The following is a 14,693-nucleotide window of genomic DNA, read 5'->3' as shown; positions in this document are numbered from 1 at the left end:
TCGATCAGCGAAAACAACAGCACAACCAACAGAATCCCCCTGTTTGAAGCCATCCGTAAATACTGGTACATGGTCGGGATGCTGGTTTAAAATATCATAAAATAAGGAGGTAAAAACAAACGCAGGAGTGCAGCTCCTCCGGTACTCCAACAAGTCTAAAAGGACGCTGGGCCTCTGGAGCAATCAGGGAGGCAGGTGAGTAAAACCTTGTCGTTGGGGGGCCACACGCTCCACACCAAGGGACTCAAGCAAATGCTTGGCACGAATCCCAAATGGTCTCGTTGCACTGGGACGACTGGAAAAGAGACGTTCCATAGGCGGTCGGGCAATGGTAGGGTACGCAGGGGAGGTAGGACAGGCAAGGAATTGGCATACCCGTCGCACCATGAGGAGTTTCCGCCGGATGGCGAGCGGCGGTTCCCCTGCCTCAGCACACAGGCTGAGGATGGGACTGGTACGGAAGGCACCAGTGGCCAGCATGATACCCTCATGGTGTACTGCGTCAAGAATCTTAAGATACGAATGCCTCACTGACCCATACACGGTGCAACCATAGTCAAGACGCGATCGGACGAAAGCCCTATAAAACTGCAGCAGACGCGTCCGATCTGCTCCCCAGGACCGATGGCTCAGACACTTCAAAATATTCAGTGCCTTCAGGGCCCGCACTTTGAGGTCTTTTAGGTGAGGCAACCACGACAACTTGGAATCAAAAGTGAGGCCCAGGAACCGCACAGTGTCGCTAAAAGGAAGAATGGTGTCTCTCAGACGCAATTCAGGGCAGGTAAAAAGACGTCGAGAACGATTAAAATGAACACACACACATTTGTCTGCAGAAAAGGTAAAACCCGTCTTCGCAGTCCATGCCTCTAACCGCTGTATCGTAAGCTGCAACTGCCGACTAGCAGTGACAAGACTGGAGGAAGAACAGAAAACAGCAAAATCGTCCACAAACAAGGAGCATTGGGCAGGACTCCGGATAGTGGACGTGATACTGTTAATGGCGATAGCAAAGAGGGTGACACTTAAAACGCTTCCCTGAGGAACACCATTCTCCTGCACATACAAATCAGATAGCACATTGCCAACCCTATATCGAAAGAGGCGGTGGGAAAGAAAGGACCGAATGAAGATGGGGAGACGGCCACGAAAGCCCCACTCATGGAGTTGATTGAGGATATGGCGGCGCCAAGTAGTGTCATACGCCTTATGAATGTCAAAGAATACACCTAGACAATGCTGGTTACGCAGGAAGGCCTGCTGGATGGCCGCCTCAAGCAGGGTCAAGTTGTCTATAGTTGAACGACATCTCCGAAAGCCACACTGAGAGGGGCTAAGGAGCTGCCTGGTCTCGAGCAGCCAAACCAGGCGACGATTGACCATGCGTTCCAACGTCTTCCCGACACAGCTCGTCAAAGCAATACTTCGATAACTACTGGGATGCGTTCGGTCCTTCCCCAGTTTGAAGAGGGGAATCAAAATCGCCTCCCGCCACGAGTCAGGGTACGTGCCGGATAACCATATCATATTAAAACAATTCAGGAGAACTTCCTTGGAAGGCAGTAACAAGTGCTGCAGCATGCTGTACCAGATTTGATCATGACCAGGTGCAATATCATGAGCCACAGACAGCGCCGAATCCAGTTCCCACATTGTGAAGGGGCAGTTGTAGGGTTCAGAATTTGGAGACCGGAAGTCCAAGTGACCCCTCTCGATGGCAGTGCAGTAGCGGCAGAAATCTGGATCACAGTTAATAGTGGGGGTAGATGCCGCAAAATGCATGGCCAGTGTCTGGGCAATGTCTCTCGGCGCCGTGAGAAGACTTCCCTGATGCAGCAATGCCGTGACAGGTAGTTGGCTGTGTTTCCCGGAAATCCTCCTGATGGCTTCCCATACATTCGTAGAATTAGTGGAGCGGGAGATGGAGTTCAAGAACGATTGCCATGACCGTCGTTTGCTCTCTTTAATCACGCGCCGCGCTTTGGCCCTTGCCACCCGAAAGGCCGCAAGATTGTCACCTGAGGGACGGCACTTGAAGCGGCGCAGAGCTGCACGGCGGGCTCGGATGGCTGAGCGGCACTCAGTGGTCCACCAAGGGACACGACGCCTCTTGGGATGACCAGATGACCGTGGGATTGACAATTCAGCAGCATGGGAGATCACGGCTGTAACATGGTCTACCCATTCGTGGACGCTGGCACGGTGTTCCAAAACAGCCAGTTGGCTGAAAAGTGTCCAGTCAGCTCGGCAGAGGTGCCACCGGGGCGGCACTGGTAATGCCGTACCCTCATCCAGGAGGCGAATCCAAAGGGGGAAGTGGTCACTAGAATGGAGGTCAGCAGCAACCTCCCACAGAGCAGAATCTGTGAGTGCTGGAGAGCAAAAGGAAAGGTCAATAGCTGATGACGACCCAGAAGCAGTACAGAAATGAGTGGGAGCACCAGAATTGAGGATGCACAGTTCTTCAGACATCATGAGGCTTTCTAGAATGCGACCCCTGGGGCAAGTAGGCGAAGAGCCCCATAAGACATTATGAGAATTGAAGTCCCCCAGAAGAAGAAATGGGCGGGGGAGTTGGCTAATAAGGTCTGCGAGAGCCTCAGAGTCTATCGCATCCTGAGGTGGTAAGTAAAGTGAACAGACTGTGAGCCTCCGACCCACAAGAAGGTCAACTGCAACTGCTTGCAAGTCTGTAACGAGAGGGAGCTCCGATGAGGGGTGCATGTCACGGACAAAAACCGCAACACCACCCTTTGCCCTTTCCCCCATCAGACCATCTTTCCGATATACGGTACAGCCCCGTAAAGAAGGAGCATCAGTGGCCCGAAAATGTGTCTCTTGGAGACATAAGCACAAAGGGCACTCTCGTACAAGGAGTTGTAATTCGGCCATATGCATCCTGAACCCATTCAGGTTCCACTGTAATATGGGAGCCAGTGATCAGGGGGGCTGAACTCTCACCCTGCCTCTGTGCTTTGGAGGAGAGCCCATACTGGCCGGAGATTTATTCCTGGGGCGAGAAGATCGCCCCTGGTCGACATCAATGTCCATCAGCTCTGATGACGACCCACGGGAGATGTCAGACAGTACGATGGCCTCGTCATCAGACCGACCCTGACTAGTCTCCTCAGGTGGCAAAACCTTCAGCTTCGGCGTCTTTGTCTTGGGGGGCTTAGAATGCAGAGCCTTGTCAACAGGTGGAGCAGTACTCGCCTGGGCAGAAGGCCCCATATGGGGACAGGGAGGAAGTACCCCAATGTCAGCAACTACAGCCTTGTCGGACGTTGCGGGGAGAGCCACAGGTTGCAAAACAACCGCAGCAGCACAAGTGCACTGGCGAACGCAGGTATTAGTGCTAACACTAGCAACCTCCGTTTGCGTAGCAACAGTGGCCAGTTTTACCGGTTTTTTCAGAGCGGAAGCGAAAGATGTAGTAAACACTGGAGGTTGCATGGCCTTAAAGAGCTTCTTGGCCTCACCATAGGGGATGCGCTTAGATGTTTTAATCTCCTGTATCTTCCGTTCGTCGAGATAGATGGGTCAGACCCGGCTCCAGACAGGGTGACTCCCAGAGCAATTCACGCACTTCACAGGCGATGAACAATCGGCTCCTTCATGGGCAGGCTGACCACATTTACCACAAGTGGCTATCCCATTGCACCCCAACGTAGTATGCCCAAAGCGCTGACATTTAAAACAGCGCTTTGGGTTAGGGAAATATGGCCTTACTGGCAAACGTAAGAACCCCGCTTTAACATGCTCTGGGAGTCGTGGGCAACTGAACGTGAGAATAAACGAGTCGGATTTGACTAGGTCCCCATCGACTCGTTTCATAATATGCTGCACGTCAACAATACCTTCATCAGCCCATTCAGATTTTAACTCGTCTGTGGGGATATCCACCAAGTCCCTACATGTCACAACACCCTTACTGTAGTTCAGAGTGGAGTGGAGCTCGGTCTCGATTGCGTACTCACCGAGGCAGGTTGCTTTCCGAAGAGAAGCGACTTGACGGGAACTAGATGTCTCAACTAACAGAGTCCCATTGCGCAGTCGCTTCACAGATTTAAGTGTTCCTGCAATTCCCTCAAGACCATTGTGGATGTAAACGGGAGAAACCCTCTCAAAGCTACCCTCCTTCCGTTTAATAATCAAAAACACATTCTGATTATCAGCATGTGCTCTGTTACGACAGTCTGATAAATCTCGATCAACACTAGGCGCTGGAGGACTCGCAGCACGAAGTCGCTTCTTCGATGGGGTGTGTTTTCCTACCAGTGGCCCACCCAAGCCACTGGTAGGGCGAAATGTAGAGGTCGAAGGGTCCATTGCGGTCCCACGAGCAGCTAGGGAACTAAAGGTCCGCTCAGACAGAGCCCCGCGTGCCTGAGTAAGCCTTATACAACTGGGGTGCGGCAGGTGCCCCAGAGGTTGCCCGCTTGCGACTGTTCCAACTCAACAGCCATGCATCTCATAGGCGCGGAGCACACCAGAAGATTGAGGGGTTTTTATAGAGGTTGGCCTTCCTCGCAATCCAGGCGGTCAAGCCAAGATTACCATTCCCCGCAGCACACAACATTCCACCGCCGCGCCATACGGTGGTCGCTGAAGCATGTCCGGGGGTTACGGTGACAGGAGACTGGCGGCGCCGACCAGTCCCCAGCTCAGGACCCTGGGATCGCCAAGCCCGTACTCAGCAAATGAATGCTGAGCTCCTGGGGGCAAAACAGCTGCTATTAAAATTTTCTGTCATCAATTTTCACAGTACAGTTTAACTCCTAGCATTAAACAGTCAGGTGTAATGGATGAACTTTAATCATTCTTAGTAACAAACACACCTTGATTTAAACCTCAACATTGGAAAAAGCAGAAAGTTTTCTAACTCTCCCATGGATATAAATGTTTAAAAATCACTTTCGTTTCATTATTACATATTAATCTTTTAGGTAGTTCCCAAGATTTTCTAGTTGTCGCTATCTGTGGTACCTTTTCCATGATATTACACATAATTCTGATTCTACATTTTCCTACTAGTACCCTTTTCACGTCAGATTTCAAATTGAAGCTGTTAAGCTTCTGTTTAGCGAAAAACATGCTTCAAATTTCATACATACCATTTGCATTTTATCGTAATGAGCTTGATAGGTCAAATTTTCGTAATTTATGATTAGGACCATATAGGGTGGGGCAAATAAAAGTAGCCCAGAAGAGTGGACATGACTGCACTTGAAGAGAGAGTAATATGTCGTCCGACTATTCCCGGAAAGTGCTCTCTCGAAATTTCAGTAGAAAACCTCTCTGTGATTCACAACGCCTCTCCTGTAATGTCTGCCAGTGGCGAGGCGTTTGTTGACCATCTCAGTAACGCCCTCTCGCAGATCAAACGATCCTGTGACGAAACGCTCCATCTTCATTGTATCTTCTGTAACTCTTATATCAGTCCTACCTGGTAAGAATCCCATATGATAAACAATATTCAAGAATCGGTCGAACAAGGGCCTTATTAAACTACTTCCTTAAGAGTCTTCCTATGAATCTCAGTCTGGTATCTGCTTTTCTTACTATTTGTTTTATGAGGTCATTCCACTTAAAGTCACTCTGGATAGTTACTCTTAAATATTTTACGGTAGCTACTGTTTCCAACAGTTTCTCATTAATAGCGAAATTGTACAGCAGAGGTCTTCTTTCCTATTTATGCAAAATATGTTACATTTATTTACGCTCAGGATCAACTGCCAGAGACAGCACCATTCGTCAGTCCTCTGCAAACCATTATTCAAATCGACACTGTCTTCTGGAGTTACTACATTGTAACAGACAATCGCTTGATCTGCGAACAGTCCTAAAGAGCATCCGACACTTTCTACTAGACCATTTATATATATTGTAAACAGGTACCATCATACTTCCTTGGGGTACTTCGGCAGTTATCTTCACATCTGCAGATTTCTTACCCTACAGAGCGACGTGTTGAGTTCTATTTGCAAGGAACTCTTGAATTCAGCCACAAATCTGTTCCGATACTAAATAAGCTTGTAGTTTTTTCACTAAACGGCATTGCAGGGCGGAGTTAATTGACGCCAAAAAAAGCGGCGTCAACCTGAGTGCTATGGATCTCCTGGAGGGACAGAGCGAGTTAATTTTTGTAAGATATCTATTTGCGGAATCCTTGTTGATTTTTAAAGAGTAGATTTTCATTCTCCATGAATGGGTTTTGTTTCTCCAACATAATACATGTTCCATAATTCTACACAGATTGACGTCAAAGATATTAGTCTGTACTTATGTGCATCAGTCCTACAACCCTTCTTGAAAGTGGGAATGACCTGGGCTTTGTTTCCTGTCCCTCTTATCCTTCGTTGCTCCAGCGATCAACAATAAACTGCTGCTAGAAGAGGAGTAGATTCTTTCGCATAATCTTTGCAGAATCTTGTTTGTATCTCATATGATTCTGATTTCTTTCCACTACTAATCGATTGCAGTTGCTTTTCTATTCTGAAGTCGGTCATTTTAATATCTGCAGTTTAGACATTCGTACGATAATTGAAATGGGGGACTTCATTATGGTCTTCCATAGTGAAATAGTTTCAAAAGATCGAATTCCGAATTTCGGCCTACTCTCTGTTATCTTCCGTTTCGGTGCCAGTATGTTCTCTGAGTGAATGAATAGATGCTTTCGAACCACTTACTGAGTTTACATATGGTCAAAATTTCTTATGATTTTTACTCAGATCGGTTGGCCAAATTTTACTTTAAGTCATTAAACGCTTGTCTTATTGCTCTCGTTAACGCTCGTTTTCGTTTCGTTCAGCTTCTGTTTGTCAGCTAGGTTCTGACTTCTCTTGAATCTGAGATGAAGATCTCTCTGCTTTCTAGGAGTTTTCTGACAGCACTATTAGACCATGGCGGGTCTTTCCCACCCCTTAATATTAATAGGTTGCTCAGAGCATATTTGTCTAAGGCATACTGAACGATGTTTTTGAAATTTTTCCATTTGTGCTCCACATCGTCGTCCTCATCACTGGTTATTTGATGCTGCCTACTCAGAGCCTCTGCAATTTGTGTCCTGTCGCTTTCGCTAAACAACAATATCTTCCTACCTTTCTTAACATTCCTTCTACAAAAAATAGTCATTGTTGCTGTCACAGCCTTCCTCTACATTAACTGGTGCAGTACCAGTTAAGGCCTGTTTGTTGCTAAGAGGCCTAAGAGATTAATTCACGAGATGTTTCTACATACATGCCTTACAGTTATGAGTTACTAATAATACTAACACAAGAAATGCATATGGATAGAGTCTACATAATCTCTGCTCACTGTCCTATCCTGCTAGAGGGAAAATTGATTCTGAATCATGTTTTATGGCAGCTTTCTGTCCAGTAAGCAGACAAAATAACTTAACTGAATTTGTGTTTATATAGTGAAGTTATTTTCAGTTTATTAAGGGAGGACTTATTTACAGTTTTTAAATAAGCATTTGTGGAAAATACGTCCTTCTAAACAGTGGCTGAGAATTGTATAATTTGTAAGTGTCCTGTTGTCTGTGAGCTTTGTAGGCTTGATGGGAAAGGGATTGTATTGGCAAATGTGCCACCTTCCTGCTGTATGTCATTGACAGTGAATTGCACAGCCATGTAATTGTGTTGTTGTCACTTGGTAGTTAAATAATGAATGACCAGAAAGTTACTGCTCGTCTCTCATCATTGTGTTACTGGTAGACTGCATAAATCTCTTTCACTCAGGTATTGCTGTCACTTGCAGAGTGGGCTGCACTGGCAAGGGGAGGGCATGACTAGGGAAATTCAGACTGTAATGAGGCCTGGCTGGCTTGTAGGTTACCTAAAGTGTGTTATCCTCTAGCAGTAGTAAGATCTACTGGACAGCCAGTTCCTAGAAAAGATGTCTTAAACCTTTACCTGCTTGTTACACAATAATTTAATGAACACATGAACTTGTATAAAAATGAATGAAAATAGATCATTGACAGCATGAGTGATTTTTAATCCACTGATCTGCGTTCAGTCCCACCTTATGCCAATTTTTTCTTTAGTAATAATTAGAAGGATTTTTAAATAATATGAATAACCAAAACTATCATAAATGGTATCATTAATGATATTATTTTATACATAATGCAACTGTTTGCTAGACCTAATGAAAGGAGTTGAAAGTAATGTTGATTTTTAAAATAGTTAAATAACAGTAAATTTAGTATTTTAGAGGATTATTTTGTTGAACTGTTGGTATATGCGAACAGGTGCACCTTATTCGTCCACACCTTTTTTTAACATGTTTGTTCCATGGAAGATCTTAATTGTTGATCTGTTATTGATAGGCAGATATTTCAGAATGTCTGAGTCACTACAGAGGCAATTCAAATAATAGTACTTAGCAGCTACAGTGTGTCGTCACATTCTACATATTAACTGGTTATACTGAATAAACATGAATACACTTCCCAGTGCTTTCTGGAATATTGCCACAGCTGGAGTGTTTATATTGTTCCAGACTGTTCATGTGCATACGTCTGTTAATAACGAAGGCATAAGAGTGTCAGAAGTTGGAGATAAAATAACTCAAGACTCACTATATAGTCAAAATTACTGCTGAGAGATGCGGTTGTTCATTACAGAGGCATGCTGACTGATAATAATTTAATTGCACCAGAATCTTCAATTTCGATTTCTCGTGAAGTGATGTTGATAGGTGAGGAAATTTATTCATGTGCTGTGGACATACTAGGTGAAAAAAATATTTGTTACTGATGAAGAACTCATCCACGAAAATGTAAATGGTCTAGAAGAACCTCCTGAAGAAATACGACATAATAGCCCATCAGATGAATAAGGATCAGAAGTGGAAGAAAGAGAAGAGGCAAAATGTCGCTCTCTAGAGAAAAAATTGCAAAAAAATGATGATGTCAATTAAAAAAGAAGGAATATATGAGGGTCGCTAAATAATTAATGCCCCTCATTTTTTTAAACCCATTAATATACACTGAGAAATGTCCTTTTTGTCGTTCACATTTTAGGTTTGTTCTGTGCGCCAGTGAAGCTTCGAACCGTTCTGGCAGATCTCAGAGCCATAGTACAGTGTCAAAATGGGGTCTACATAGAACTCATGTTACAAGCAGTGTGCTGTTGTTGAATTCTTGTGTGCAGAAACAGAAACTGTGGTGAACATCCATAAATGTTTGTGTGCAGTGTATGGCGATGTTGCAGTTGATAGGAGTAGATTTGGGGGATTGATATAGAAATTTACAGCTTACACACATGTCTAAGAACCCAGAAACACATCACCAATTTGGGTTGGACATCACTGCCTCATCCACACTACAGTCCAGACCTGGCACCCTCGGACACCATCTCTTTCAGCTGCTTAAAGATTCTCTGTGGGGAACAGACTTTGAAGGTGACGAGAGAGTCAGTCAAGCAGTGGAAATATGGTTATGCCTACAGGACAAGAGCTTTTGCCAGCTCTTCCACAACATTGGCATATGGTCATAGAATGTGATTAAGACTATGTAGAAAGATAGGACATGGATAAAACATGCTGATATATATTGTCACCAAATTCTGACTCTTAACAATAAAAATATGTTCTGAGCAAAAATGTTGGACATTACTTATTGAATGACTCTCATATATCCAGATAAGAAGAAGAAACAAAACAGGTGGGATTAATCTGTTAAATTTTCTGAGAGTGTTTGATGTGATTTTCACAACATCCAACTATCAGTCATTAACATTTCAGTAACCTGAGCTCCTAGTCCCCCCCAATCTTTATGGATTACCTAAATTCTGAAAGGAAGGTACTCCATTTGGACCACTTGTTTGTGCTGTTGGATCTCATATCTACAGGAAGTAAAATACTTAACTAATTTAATGACTTCGATAGTTGGCCACTGCAAACATCACGTTAAACAATGTCAGATGTTCATTGAGAAAATTAAACACATCATAGTTGATCCAAATGATATGTTAGTCAGACTGGAGGTGGTCTCATTATTTACAAAAGTTCTTGAGGCAGATACATTGAAACTGTGGGCAGAGAATTTTTCTTTTGAAAGGACAAAATTGTTCCAATGTGCTATAATGACCACCTACTTCTTGTATAGCAGTGCATTTTATTACATGATGAAGAGAATGGCCATGTGTTCTCTGTTGTCTCCAGCAGTCGCCAACATTTTTATGGAAGTTTTTGAGGACTATATATTTAATTTCACCCCCCTTCACCCACCTTCATTATATCACTATATTGACGACATATTATGATCTGTTCACTCAGTCTAGAAACTTTTGAGCACTTCCTGGAACATATCAACAGCAAACGTCTAGTTGACTTTAAGACAGAGAAAGAAGGAACTCTGCCACTTTTGGTTGCTTTGGTACAACGAACGTGGAGTGGACGTCTCCACCACTCAGGGTACTGCAAGCTGCCTCACATTGATATGTATCTTAGTGCCCAATCCAGAAGAGAGGAGTCGTAAGTACATAGGTACACAGAGCAAATACTGTTTCTGATGGAGACCACTTGTATTCCTAAATAAATCATCTGAAGTAAGTGTTCTGAAAGAAAGGCAGTGGTTCATGTGAAGTCAGCGTTTTCGAAGAAAAAGAACGTGAGAATGTTGAACTTACACTTGATTAGTAACCGATTGTATTCCTTCCTTTTAGCGATGTTACATCCAGCAATGTAGGCCGAGTCGTGGGAAGAAAAGGTGTAAGACGTTCCTGAGAACATATAGGAGATTCCAGAATGAGATTTTCACTCTGCAGCGGAGTGTGCGCTGATATGAAACTTCCTGGCAGATTAAAACTGTGTGCCCGACCGAGACTCGAACTCGGGACCTTTGCCTTTCACGGGCAAGTGCTCTACCAACTGAGCTACCGAAGCACGACTCACGCCCGGTACTCACAGCAGAGATACTGGCAGAAGTAAAGCTGTGAGTACCGGGCGTGAGTCATGCTTCGGTAGCTCAGTTGGTAGAGCACTTGCCCGTGAAAGGCAAAGGTCCCGAGTTCGAGTCTCGGTCGGGCACACAGTTTTAATCTGCCAGGAAGTTTCGTATAGGAGATTCTACACACTGTTAATGACAGTCTTGGTCTCTGATTCCTTGTGATTTATACTATCACTTGTGGGTGCAGAAGCAATTTCATTGGTCATTCAATCTATATCGTTTCTGACGTTTGTGGAGCACATAAAGTACATATTAAAAATCGAGACCTGGAGAAATCCGCAGTTGCTGAGCACAGCCTCACAAATAAACACAAATTATTGTTTGATGAAACAAAAGTTTTGTACCATGCTCCTACATACTGGAATCCTATAATTAAATATGCGTAGATAAGTAGAGTATGTCCTCTGAAATCATTGTCCCAGAGAAGTTGGGAAGTGCAATGGCTCCTCTCAGCTACTAGTCTCTTGGGAAGTGTTTCCAAATCTTCATTGCCTTCCTTCTGAAAAGATATTAATTTACTTTTTAATTACAAGAGTTATTCTGATACAATTTCACCCAATTGTGGGCACAAGCTTACATGTTATTTCAGATAAATATTTTGTGATTAGCTCATATATAATTTCTAAGTTGTTTAAAATTTTTCGTGTTCTCAGACATTCAAAACTGTAGCTTTATGTAAAATCGTAATAAATGGCAACTGTGTCTATACTTTTTAAGTATAGTACAATAACATTTGTAACCTAGTGAACCATCAAAATCATGAATGAAAAAAATTACCAGTAATGACAAGAAATACCAGTAATTACAAAAATCGCAATTCCTGCAAGTTACGTATGATGTCATCCATTACTGATTATCTATAAGATCTAACAGTAAGTCAGAAACATGTCAATGTCATAGTATGCTGGTTTTGTTAGTGACTTCTTCTACTCATCTAGTGAATATTGTGACCTGAGCGGTCTCCCAATAACTGGATACAATTTTTTGTTTAAGAGATAACTTTATTCAGTGACATCATCGATTCTTTCCGTTGCATGGAACCACTTGTGCTATTGAAACTGGGACAAATAAGGCTACTTACAATCTTGTATTAGCTGTGTCATACAACTTGCCTATATATACTTTTTTGTATCTAATCTGAATCTGTCCTGCTCAAAATCTCACACTTACAGACTTTTCATTCCATATTGTTTATGTTTTTCATTGTCCTTTTATTTCAGTTATTCATGATGGAGTATTTCCATATCTGGAACGATAAACTAAATATAAACGTCTTTCTTATGAAATTGGGATACATAACCATGTTTATATCAGTGACACTTCATTTTTATGCATGTAGCTACCCAGCTTTAGTTGGTGTTACATCACTAACTCATCTGGAAAATCTGCCATCAGGTATGTTTAATTGTATTCTGATGTTTCTCTTTAAATAACTAGTATCTGACATTATACGAAAATATGAATATGGGTGGAATTAAAAAACATGTCATGCAGTCGAAATTACAACTGATATTCAATATACACTGCAAAATAAATTAAATTTAGTTTTCACACTGAAACCTAACAGTTTATAAATGCTTAGATATCTGAGCAAGAACCACATACCATTTTACAACTCAGCAGTATAATTTAAAGTGAATGGGAAAAATGTGTTTCTATATGGAGAAACATCAAGAGTTCCAACATTTAAATGATGTATGAAGGAATAACATTATAAGTACAAAATGCACAAAAAGGCATTAAATGAAGAATACAGGAGACCAGTCTATGAGTCAGAGACTGAGTAAATGTAGAAGTGTATTTATGACAGTTTGAGTTACTTATTTTATTAATCATCTGTTATGTGCATCACATCAATAAAAAGAAATTTAGGAACGTGGATGTTCCAAGAAATCAATTGACGAAAGACACTCAAACCATAGAAGCTTAATCTGTACATTGCACTAACAATTACGAATCAGTATAGGCGCCTACAGCTTGACATTATTCATGCTTACATAATGTACATGTAACTTACTGAATTAGAAGGCCAGCCACTACTAATAATATTCAGACAAATGCTGCTTCTTCTCCTGTTTTAAAATATCGGCTGTTTATTTTCTTTTAGATGCTTTAGATTTGTGTGATTAGTTTGGAAACATTCAAAGAAAGTATCGTATCTATAAAAACAAACACCTGTTCACAATACAATTCTAAATCTTATACAGTCACTACTACCTGCCAAGTGACTAACAGACATACTAATTCCTTGAAATTTTATAGCATTTGGAAGTAATGGCTCACGATGTACTCTTTGATTTTCTTTTGATGTAGTAAAAATTCTCACTTTCCAGCTTTATGTCACATGGGGTGCTGATAAATAAGTCCATTTTGAACACCATGAAATAAAATAGATTTTACATGATTGTGTAACTTAAAGTACAGCTGAAACTGATACTGGCAGTAGTATAAATGTGGGGTTCTAGTTACAGTGCACATTATTAAAATTTATTGATAATAAACCATATTTCAATTTTACTGTATCCCCATTTTAAAAAACTTGTTTATACCTATGAAAGAACTTTTCATTTCATTAAAAAAATTAAAATTCAAATAATTTTTCTTTATAAATAATAAGAAAAACTCACACATACATTTCTATGATGCACTATTTAATTTTAAGAAATCGCATTCTTTTATAAATAAATACATGGATAAAATTGAATTCCAAACCAGATTTGCTAAAAGACTTACAAAGGTATTGTAAAGAAAAACACTTCACGAACTATTCTGATTTATAGAATTATTGTAAAAGTAAAGGTCTTATAGAATTTATTGGAAATATTCATAAGAATGAAATGAAGAAAAATGAATTAACACTTAAAACTAGAAAACAACTTTCAACAATTTGTAACACAAAAATTTAAGAAAATTATTCTAACCTTAATAAACATTAATTAATCGGTTTTATCAAATAATCTGAGTGTAATATTAATAAAATTGATAAAGACAACTTATTCAAAAGCTTCCAGTTGATAAAATCAAGAAATGAAACAAAAACCTATCAAAAAAGTTTTTCAGGTTACAGCTTTCTAGATGATGATTTTCTTTAACAAATAAAAGAATGAATAAAAAAGCTTCTACTTTCCAATCAACAACAATAATTTACGAAATTAATGATGACAGTAATATTATTTAACCACAAGAATTTGTTAAGCAGAGTAAAGAAGTAGTAATCACTAAATTTAAGAATATTTTAATACAAAGACGATCGATTATAGTTGACATGACAATTTATTCAGGTTTCAAAAGAAAAATTCAAGAATTGAATTTTAAAACAAGTAACATAGCTTTTTAAGATTAACTGATTTGTAAGATTATTTCCAAAGTTCAGCAAATAAACTATTAACTGAATTGGATGAAATGGAAAGGAAAAAACCTTCTTGGTCTCTATTTTTTATAAATAACTTAGAATTAATTAATGAAATTCTATTTCTTCATTTATCGAATTATCAAAAGAAATTAAAGGGAAAAAAGCCACAGTTAATGAACAAACATAATTAACATTGCAAAAAGCAATCAAAAATATTTTATTTATTCAATAACATCAGTTTTATATAAAGCATATTGCGGTGGCGAAAGAGTTAGTGTGTATATTTGGTCTGAAATAGATGAAATTTTTGAAAAACAAAAAATTAATTTTCCTGATCAGTTAACAGATATTCCAAAATTCGAAAAAAATCAGGAAAATTTT

At 40.8% G+C, this 14,693-nt stretch overlaps 2 non-coding genes across 2 annotated transcripts; one reads left to right on the top strand and one right to left on the bottom strand.

Annotated features, from left to right (window-relative positions):
* Positions 1–10,822: 10,822 nt before the first annotated feature.
* Positions 10,823–10,897, bottom strand: Trnas-uga. The gene has a single exon. It is a non-coding gene; the product is annotated as a tRNA-Ser (tRNA).
* A 69-nt stretch (positions 10,898–10,966) lies between these two features.
* Positions 10,967–11,041, top strand: Trnas-uga. Its single transcript has one exon. It is a non-coding gene; the product is annotated as a tRNA-Ser (tRNA).
* Positions 11,042–14,693: the final 3,652 nt, after the last annotated feature.

Source organism: Schistocerca piceifrons, chromosome 4 (genome assembly GCF_021461385.2).
Source record: "Schistocerca piceifrons isolate TAMUIC-IGC-003096 chromosome 4, iqSchPice1.1, whole genome shotgun sequence".
Taxonomy (NCBI): domain Eukaryota; kingdom Metazoa; phylum Arthropoda; class Insecta; order Orthoptera; family Acrididae; genus Schistocerca; species Schistocerca piceifrons.
This window is presented reverse-complemented; position numbering and strand designations above follow the sequence as displayed.